This window comes from Sorghum bicolor, chromosome 2, assembly GCF_000003195.3.
Source record: "Sorghum bicolor cultivar BTx623 chromosome 2, Sorghum_bicolor_NCBIv3, whole genome shotgun sequence".
Lineage (NCBI taxonomy): Eukaryota > Viridiplantae > Streptophyta > Magnoliopsida > Poales > Poaceae > Sorghum > Sorghum bicolor.
In genome coordinates this window covers 6,932,348-6,942,339 of record NC_012871.2, presented here as the reverse complement: position 1 = coordinate 6,942,339, position 9,992 = coordinate 6,932,348, and the positions used below count along the sequence as shown (strand labels likewise).

At 44.9% G+C, this 9,992-nt stretch overlaps 1 long non-coding RNA gene across 1 annotated transcript; it reads right to left on the bottom strand.

The window, feature by feature from the left end:
- On the bottom strand, positions 207-2,365 carry LOC110432371. Its single transcript, XR_002449805.1, has 3 exons — positions 1,871-2,365; positions 1,112-1,162; positions 207-495 (listed from the first exon to the last, which is right to left on the bottom strand). It is a non-coding gene; the product is annotated as an uncharacterized LOC110432371 (long non-coding RNA).

Genomic DNA, 9,992 nt, shown 5'->3' with positions numbered 1-9,992 from the left:
GTGGCAGCCGACGCCGTTTCCTTCTTTTTTAAAAAAAAAATCTTCCCCGAGCGCCGCAGCGCAGGCACTCGGGGAAGACACCCTCTTCCCCGAGCGTCGCAGCCCAAGCACTCGGGGAAGCCTCTTTGAAAATCTTTTTTTTTATTTTTTGCTTTTCCATGTAAACAACAAAGCATATATATTATATATATAGCACAAACCACAAATCAACAATAATATATCACATACCACATTTATATATCACAAACGATCAAATTTGTACAAAATCCAGAATATATTACAAACCACACGTTCAAAAGTACACATTATTCTAAGTTCACAAGCTCAATACATAAAAACAACTCTGAAGGCGGCTCACGGCGACGGTCCAGTGTGCGATGCTGGCGAGGGTTGGGACGCCCCAGCTTGCGATCCTGACGATAGTCCGGGTGTGGATAGCACGCCGTGCGATGCCGCCGACCCTCCAACATGGTTCGACGCCGCCCCCGATTGATGCTGCAAAAAAGAGAGGACATTGCATATGAGTGACAAGATAAAAATGTAAGAAGTGTAAAGAAAATATAGGTTTGACGCTAAGCATGAGCAAAGAAAGAAAAACATTCATACTGAAGTTTAAAACAAGCTTTGCGTTGAACTGAAAATAAAAAGAAAAATAAAAACAAGCTTTGTGTAGATACTATTACAGTCTACCAAACTAAACAGGTCGCACTTGGAATAAACTAGACAGACTGTGAGCAAACAAGAAGGATAGAACAGTCAACAAATTGAGAATGCATCTCTGGACCAGGGATACACCGAACTGAAAATCTGCACCTGAACCATTTAACTGAAAATCTCCAAGCATATTAAAAGCTGGTAATTCTGTATGGCTGCTCTTTTCTAATTTACATCCATTCATTTACTACTCAAATGCAGGCTCAAGCTTGCACTCGCTTCCTAAAACTATACTCTGTATATAGCATGTAAATGTAGATCTATAAATCTATAAAGCAAATAAAAAGATAAACCATGATTATAATTTTAGTAGCTAACACAAACTCTAGGATGTATCCCGTTTTATAGAAATTTGGAACTAAATACTTTGTTCATATTCTCACTTATCCCTACATACCAGGGTTCCAAGTGTTGGAGTCAACAATCAGCTACATATTCTCACTTATCCCTGCATATGAAAGAATACTTTTCAAAATATAGATAAAATGTGTTCGGCCAACCAGTTTTTAATAGCTTGAATATGCAAAGAAACATCTACTCCACTCCAAAGTCTCCAATCGCAACAAAGTTACCCAATGATGGAGAGGTAAACATTAATACGGTTCAGAACATCCTGTGCACTACTACTATTCGAACCAGTAGCTCTAAATCCCACTGATAGTACATGCAATTGAATTAAGAGCTAACTCATATATCCATTATTTCATATTACCTAACACATCTCAAAAGCATGCACTGCTCTTCAAGGACTCATTTCACACTAAAAGCAACCGAAGGTTCAAGAATCTGATGGTCTCCTCATGGTCCAATGCAACTATTCAGAATTTGCCATTTTTCACAAGATTGGGAATAAAATGTGTAAATTAGTACTATATTGCTAGACACAGATCATTCAATTAAATTATAATAATATGAGTGTGAATATGTAGAACTGAAAAAAGGCACTGTTGTGAATTGATCACTGCTATAATCCTACAGAGGTATAGAGGTGGATCACTACTATAATACTAAACAACTGGATTTCTGCTTCTTGCAGCTAGCTTCATCCATTATAAAAAGAAATAGCATTGCGTTATACCTCCACGTGCTTGGAGCAGAGGACTTCTTGTTGGATTGCTATGTTTCTGGATCTGAACCCAGAGTAGAAGAGAAGTACCTGAGAGTAAGAAACAGATAGGAGCTCTGTGCCGTGATGGCCGAGCGCCTACCACCGGAAGGCCCAAGCTTGCGGGTCGTACTTGAAGGATGAGCAGCACTACAACACGGGGAGGCTGGCTCCAGCGACCTGGGGCCGCAAGTCCACAAGGTGCGACGGCGGCAACTCAATCACGCAAGCGGGCGCTGTCTCGCCAGCCACCTCCGCCCGGGCCGGTGCCTCACCGTACCTCTTGTCCTCGACGGCGGAGGTGAGACGGGTGGACGCGGAGTGCCCAGTTGTGGTGGATGGCCGCGGGCGCAGAGCGGCATGGGACCACCGCAGCCGCTGCTGCTGCAGAGAGCGCGGGGGCACCACAATGCCGCCGTGACCGGCTCGCAGCACTCGCCCCGGCCGGCGACGGACCACAAGGCGACGCGATTTTTTCTCCTCACTCGGCGTCGTCGTTGCGGCGGCTGGCTGCTGCGTGGATGAAAAGGGAAGGGGGACGAAAAGACTAAGGTAGGGTTTTGGGGGCAGCTGGTGTTTGATCAAGAAAGAAAGAAGGCTAGTCGTCCGATTAGGGGATCGACGGCTGCGATGAGCTGCGCACTAGATGGGCCTGCGGGAGAAGGCCCAAGGACTATTCCCGGCGTGGACCCAGGTTGGCCAGCTGCATGGCCTGTTTGCCGAAAAATACTGGCTTCCCGAGTGCCGTTCCCGAGTGCCGTGGGCTTGACGCTCGGGGGAAGAGTCTCTTCCCCGAGTGCCAAGCCTACAACACTCGGGGAAGCCAGCATTTTCCCCGAGAGCCCTGTCACTGTCATAACACTCGGGAAAGGGCGTCTTCCCCGAGAGTTATTTTTGGCACTCGGGGAAGATTTTTTCCATTTTAAGTTGAAACGACACCGTTGGTTTGGGCCGTCAAATAACACTTTTCTTCCCCGAGTGTAGCTCTTCCCCGAGTGTTGCACTCGGGGAAGAGGGCCTTTCCCGAGTGTCGCTCTTCCCCGAGAGCCAGTTAATCTAGGCACTCGGGAAAGCCTCTCTTCCCCGAGTGCAATTGTTCCCCGAGTGCAACACTCGGGGAAGATTGGCTTCCCCGAGTGTCCGTTTTTTGGCACTCGGGGAAGCCTGCGACACTCGGGAAATTTTGATTCTCCCGTTAGAAAATTAAGGATGAAGAGTTGAAGAAAAAAAAAGTAAAATACCATGCCTCCTCCGCTGTGAATGAATTAAGTTGCATGCTGCTAAGTCCAAGTCTCTCATTTTTCCCAATCGTACCAGTATAGTTTCCTAGTATTGGCATGGTCACTACTTCATCTGTCCTATTATAATTGTCACTACTCTTTTGAGTGTCTTTGTAAAAAAAAAGTTTTTTTTTATTTAAGCCATTACAATTCTTCGAAGTTGGAGAAATACCATTACAATTTTGGTATTCTGAAACATGTCATTACAATTCTGGGTCTCTCCGTTGGTTGCCATTTTCTATGTATCCAAGCTGGTTGGACCCACTATCAGGTCAGGGTACGCATACATGACTTTGGTATGGACGCAGATGCCCCTCGCTTTACAAGCCGTCACTGCCTGTGATGAACGCGGTTCTTCCCTGTCTACTCCTGTCGTTCTCTTCTTCCTATCGTGTTCCTCCCCAAATCCTAGCAGGCAGCCACCGGAGACTCCGCCCTCCGCCAGAGCGCTTAGCCCCATCGTAGGCCCGCCGGAGCGCCCGCCCCCGCCCCTAGATGGACTGCCTGCCCACACCGTAGCGCCCGCCCGCGCCCCGCCCCTAGGCGGACCGCCCGCGCCCGCCATAGCGCCTGCCCCAAGGTGGACCAGCTACCCCACCAGAGGTCCAGCCCCCATGCAGACTGGCCAGCCCCAATCAGAGTGCCCGCACCTAGGCGGAGTAGCCGCCCCCACCAGAGGTCCCGCCCCTAGGCGGACCGGCCACCCCCGTTGGAGCGGCCGCACCCAAGCGGATCGGCCGCCCCCACCGGAGCATCCACCCTCTGCCGGTGTCTTCTTCTTCCACTCTGTTCGTTGGCCAAGCTGCAATGGCCAGTAAGTGGACTGGAACAGAGGAAGAGGAAGATTTTAGAGAGGAGTCAGACAGGAACACGGAGAGGGCCACGACGCTTCTAACGAGCAGGCAGGCCGCAAGGGCATTGGTGTCCATATGCTAGTTGCTCATGCATACCCTAGCTTGACAGTGGGCCCAACCAATACGTGGAAAATGACAACCAATAGGGAGACCCAGAATTGTAATGGCATGTTTCAGCCAAATTGTAATGGTATTTCTCTAACTTCGAAGAATTGTAATGACTTAATAAAAAAACAGTCCTCCTTTTTCTTGCCGTGATCTCGTTTTCCCTAGCACATGTATATTTCCCAACCTAGATGATGGAAGAATCCGACGAAACACTGTGGTGGCAGGAAGACTGTAGCACAAATCAAATCATATATATCTACCTATATAGCTGGTTATTCTTGCTCCAATTCCCGGTTCAAACGTCAATAAATTGACCTAGACACCTAGTACTTTCTTCCATACATGCTGCAATAGCAATCACAGGACCCGTACGTACTGTACTGTTTGTCCTGCCGATACTGCGATACAGATTTGGAGTACACGGTAAAGGATCCACGAGGATTCTTGTTTGAGATCCAAAGTCACTGTATTCGATCATCTTCTCACGTGGTATGGAGCCGGCGGCCTCACTTCTGAGTTCTGAGCCACCGCCTCTAAAGCAACACAGCATCGCACCAACCTAAAGGAGATAGATGTATGTGTGAACCTATAGATCAGTTGGCCACCACTAGTCATCAGCAATGTCGAACTGAGGTCTTCTCTAATTTTTAGCAGTGATAAACAATGTTTTCTTCTTGGTTTTGTGACAAGCCATTGTTGTCGGCGGACCTCCACAAAAGCCCTTGAATATCCTTCCCCTGCGTGGCTACTGCGTCTTGCATCAAATCAGAGAGTGCCAATCTACCCTGTTGTCGTCACGATTATGTTGAGCATTGGGACCATCCTACCACATCCATGGCCAAGCGTGCCACATCGGACCCTGACGACTGATTAGTGCCCTATAATCGTGACCCTGACGTCACGATTATGTTGGCAACGCTATCATTATGCTATCACTATTTGACTGGACAATGGCACTGCCACAAAGGATCTGAGATTCGACCGAGAGTCAGTCCAAATTTTGATGAATTTCGTCCATTTCAGTAGGTCCGAAATAAATTTTATGTTTCAAATCTCAAAAATTTGCTAAATTGAGTCCAAAGTTGGACCGAATTTTTCTAAAATTCGTCCATTTCAATTGGGACCGAATTCTTTTTCAAAACGAATCCCAGAACCTGCCACTTGTTGCATCCCAATTTCCATATAGCCAATTCAAGAATACGATTAAAAAAATCAAGCTGATTTTTTTTGCACACGTGTGTTCTTATGTTGGTACGTAGCTTGAGCCTTGGGCCTTCAACACCCTCCTCCTCATTAGTGCCAAACATACCGTCCCGCACACTTTTGCTACCTCTTGTTTCACTACTATACAAAATGGATTTTTTTTTATGGAACTGGAAGGGTCAGAGCCCCAACAGAACTTTTATTATATTGATAAAAGGGTAAACAAAGAGAGTTTACAAGAAAAGTTAAGAAACCAAATGGATTTGTAGCAACGTCTCTTTTTTAGCGGCAGCTCAATCTAGAAGCATGCCTACAAATACTCCCTCCAGTCCACTATATTTGGCGTGAGGAGCCTCAGGCCTTGTTTAGTTCGCAAAAAATTTCAAGATTCTCCGTCACATCGAATCTTTGGTCGTATGCATGGAGCATTAAATATAGACGAAAATAAAAACTAATTGTACAATTTACCTGTAATTTGTGAGATGAATCTTTTAAGCCTAGTTACTCTATGATTGGACAATATTTGTCAAATAAAAACGAAAATGCTACAGTAGCCAAAACCCAAAAATTTTGCAAACTAAACAAGGCCTCATTCCAGATACCAAGGCTAATTCATCCCCTCTGTTGCTAGTCACGCATGCATACATGCAGCACTTCGTTTTGAGTAATAGTGGAGCAGAAGAGTAGTTAATTGCCCCCTCGATTCTTCATCTCGCCACATATTTTGGGCCTTGTTTACTTCTCAAAAAATTTTGCAAAATTTTTCAGATTCCCCGTCACATCGAATCTTTAGACACATGCATGAAGTATTAAATATAGACAAAAATAAAAACTAATTACACAGTTTGGTCGAAATTGACGAGACGAATCTTTTGAGCCTAGTTAGTCCATAATTGGACAATATTTGTCAAATACAAACGAAAAAACTACAGTGTTGATTTTGCAAAATATTTTGGAACTAAACAAGACCTTGGCCTAAGCTAAAAACTTGCTCACGCCAGATATACTGGACTGGAGGGAGTAGTTCCCTAAATGAGCCACCCCTACAAATAGCTCAATCTACGAGGCTGTTGGTGCTATTAGCCACTCTCAACAAATGGCCCTATTTGTAGGGGCAGCTCTAGATCCAATAACCCATACAAAATCGTAGGGGGTGCCGGATCTAGAACCGCCCCTACAATTATACACCGAATAGTAAAAATTAAATTTTTTAAACGATCTCAGATAGAGAAATGACTAAAATAAAAGCTATAAATCTCAAAAAGTTATAGAACTTCTAGTTGATAGTTTTTTCATTTGAAATTATTTTGTTAAAGAAAATTATATTTGAATTTCTCAAATTTGAAATTAAAAATTTTTAAATGACATCAGATAGACCAACAACCAAAATAAAAAAAATATAGACAAAAAGTTATACAATTTTGTAGTTGATAATTTTTTCATTTAAAATCATCTTGTAAAGGAAAATTATATTTGAAAATTTCTCGCATTTGAAATTTGAATTTTTCAAACAACCATGAACGGATAAATAAAAAAAATAAAAGTTGTAGATCTCAGAAATTATACAACTTTATAATTGACTATTTTTCCATTTGAAATCATCTAGTTAAGGATAATTACATCTAAATTTCGCACATTTGAAATTTAAAATTTTCAAATGACCTCGGATGAAGAAACAAAAAAAATAAAATTTATAAACATTATACAACTTTATTGTTGATCACTTTTCCATTTAAATTCGTCTTGAGTTCCAAACACTCATTTTAAATTCGGTTGCATCTCTAATGGTTTGCCAAATTGCACTTACCAAATCTTATGTTTTGGGAAGTGGCTAAAACAAATGGCAAGTGAAATAATCTTGTATCTCCAATGGTTTAGCATTTGGGCTTGGCAAAATAGGAAAGGAGGCCCTCCTTCAACCGTTCAACTGTCCTAACTCTCGGCCTGGACAGCCTCGTGTCTCTTCGTATGCTCGGCACCGAGATCTCGTGGCCACCGTGCGTCGCTGCTTCATCGCGGCGATCTCCATCTGTTGGCCGATACATGCACAAAAAGATCACTCTCTTATTACAATAGCAGATGGACAGCAGAGATACATGCACAATAGGGCAAATAACATGCACAAAAAGAACACTAGTCTCTGATTACAATAGCAGATGGACAGCAGAGATACATGCACAATAGGGCAAATAAAGGAGCTGATCGATCTAGCAGATACATGCACAAGACGATTAACATATACCTTTATCAATCCATCCGTAACTCTACAACTACCGACCTTCATCAGTACTACTAGCCTATTGCTACCCAGTTGGCCAGTTTAGGAACATACCTTCACGGACACGAGGGACGGAGGCTGCGTGGACGGCGACAGAGGACGGCTGCGTGTATACCTACAACGACGGCTTCAACAGCATCTGCTAGGGTCCGTTGCTATAACTTTTAGCAACGGACTGTCTATTGCTGTACACCCCTTGCAACAACTTCAAGTCAGTCGCTGATTAAAGGTTGTGGTGTAGTGGACAAACGGAGGCCGCACGGATAACGGACAAGAGACGGAGGACAGCCACGCGGATGACGACGGAGGACGGTCGTGCAGACGACGGAGGCAAGAGGACGGGGCTGCGATGACCACCACAGCACGAGGGACCGACCGGTGCCGCGACGAACTTGATCTATTCAGCGACGCGAGGGACTCGATCTCATCGGCGAGGAGACCGAACGGCGCGGCGATTTATATGACGAGCAAGGAGACTTGGAGACGCGCGGGAAGGAGTCCGGAAAATTCCGAGGCAACGCGGGAGAAGGGGCGGCACAGGCTTCCTCACGCGATGGCAAGTCACGGAATGCGCGCAAATTTGCGCGTGGAGCACCCCTAGATAGCAACTCCTCAAAATTTGGCAAATCCTTTAACAAACTTTTGGAGAATCAAATTTATAGTTTTTGCCAAATAAACAAGGATAGCAAGTGAAAATGGTAAACCATTGGAGATGCTACCAGTAGAGCCTTAGGTGGAGTGAGCCTGAGGTCGCAAGTTCCGCTCGGAACCAACATTTAGTAATTTTTTTATTGGCTATATTGTGCACCCCTTTTTGAGAAAATTAAAATACAAATTCGTAGGAGCGCAACCTGTGTTTTCAACCACCCCTACAAATCCTCAGCCACGTACGGTCCATTGATTTGTACAGACGTTTAGAATCCTCAGCCTGGTTAGAAAATAAAAAACTATTCATTTGGACAAATCATCTCTAAACAGATTCAAAGCTTCACTAAAAATCAGTAGTAGAAGCCACAGGTGCATGCATTGATAGATCTACAAGATCTACTAGCAATAGGATGAACAGGGTTTCGGGATACAAATAGTAAACGGTAGTAAACAGTAGTACATGCATATGATTAATCTACTACTAGAAACAGAGAAACACATAGGTTAGGGTTTCGACTATCAGCGTTCCCGGCGAGAGCGGATCCGGTGGCGTCCATGTTGAGATTGTTGACGCGATGGCGGAGTAGATCTCGTCGTCCTTCGGGCCTCCACCGGCACTGACCGACGACAACGGGGTAGTAGAGTGGCGCAGTGGTGCTTCCCGACGCCACTGCGCAAGCCGATCGGATGGCCTAGGGTTTGTCGAGTGGGGTTGTGTGCACAACCAACTTAGGTTAGTGTGCCTGCGGCCCCCACTCCTGTTTTTATAGCGCAGCGCGTCGGGGGCCCACCAACCATTGATCAGTTGGGCGCCCCCGATCAGGGCGCGATCCAGAGGGAAGAAGGCCCCAGCCGTTGGGCTGGGCCTGAGATCAATCTAACATTCTCCCCCTTGATCTCATCTATGCTTTCTCTCTTTGTCAACTCACCCCATCACAAATCAGTGTATTGAGCATGCTTCATCTTAACAGTTATCACTGCTAGATTAGACAGCCACAAACACTTTTCTGTTTAGAGATGAATTCTCGCATTGGGCCCCTCACTATCCAGGAATCACAGGCTTTCCCTTAAACCCATGCCGGCTACATGTTCTCTGAACACACTGGGCGGTAAGCCTTTCGTAAGCGGATCCGCTAGCATCTTTTCTGTGCTTATATGTTCAAGACTTATGACGTGATCCCGGATTTTATCCTTGACAACATAATATTTTATGTCAATGTGCTTGGCGGCATTGATTGACTTATTGTTGTGAGCATACAACACTGCTGGCTCGTTGTCACAATACAACTTTAGTGGTTTATCGATGCTGTCGACCACCTTTAAACCAGGTATAAATTTGTTAAGCCAATTCACCTGTCCTGATGCCTCATAACAAGCAATAAACTCAGCATACATTGTGGACGATGCAGTGACTATTGTTTGTTTTGAGCTCTTCCATGATATGGCTCCTTGCGCGAGAGTGAATATATACCCTGAGGTAGACTTTCTATCATCTCCCGCGTAATCAGAATCTGAATACCCTACTATTTGTAGGTCATCAGATCTTTTATAGGTTAACATGAGCCCTTTCGTGCCTTGCAAGTACCTTAAGACTTTCTTCACTAGATTCCAGTGTTCCATACCTGGATTCCTTTGATATCTACCAAGTAGCCCGGTCACAAAAGCCAGGTCTGGGCGTGTGCACACTTGAGCATACTGTAAGCTTCCGACAGCTGAAGCGTATGGAACGGCTTGCATGCGATCGCGCTCGAACTTGCTCTTGGGACATTGATGTTCCCCATAGTTGTCACCTTTTACTATAG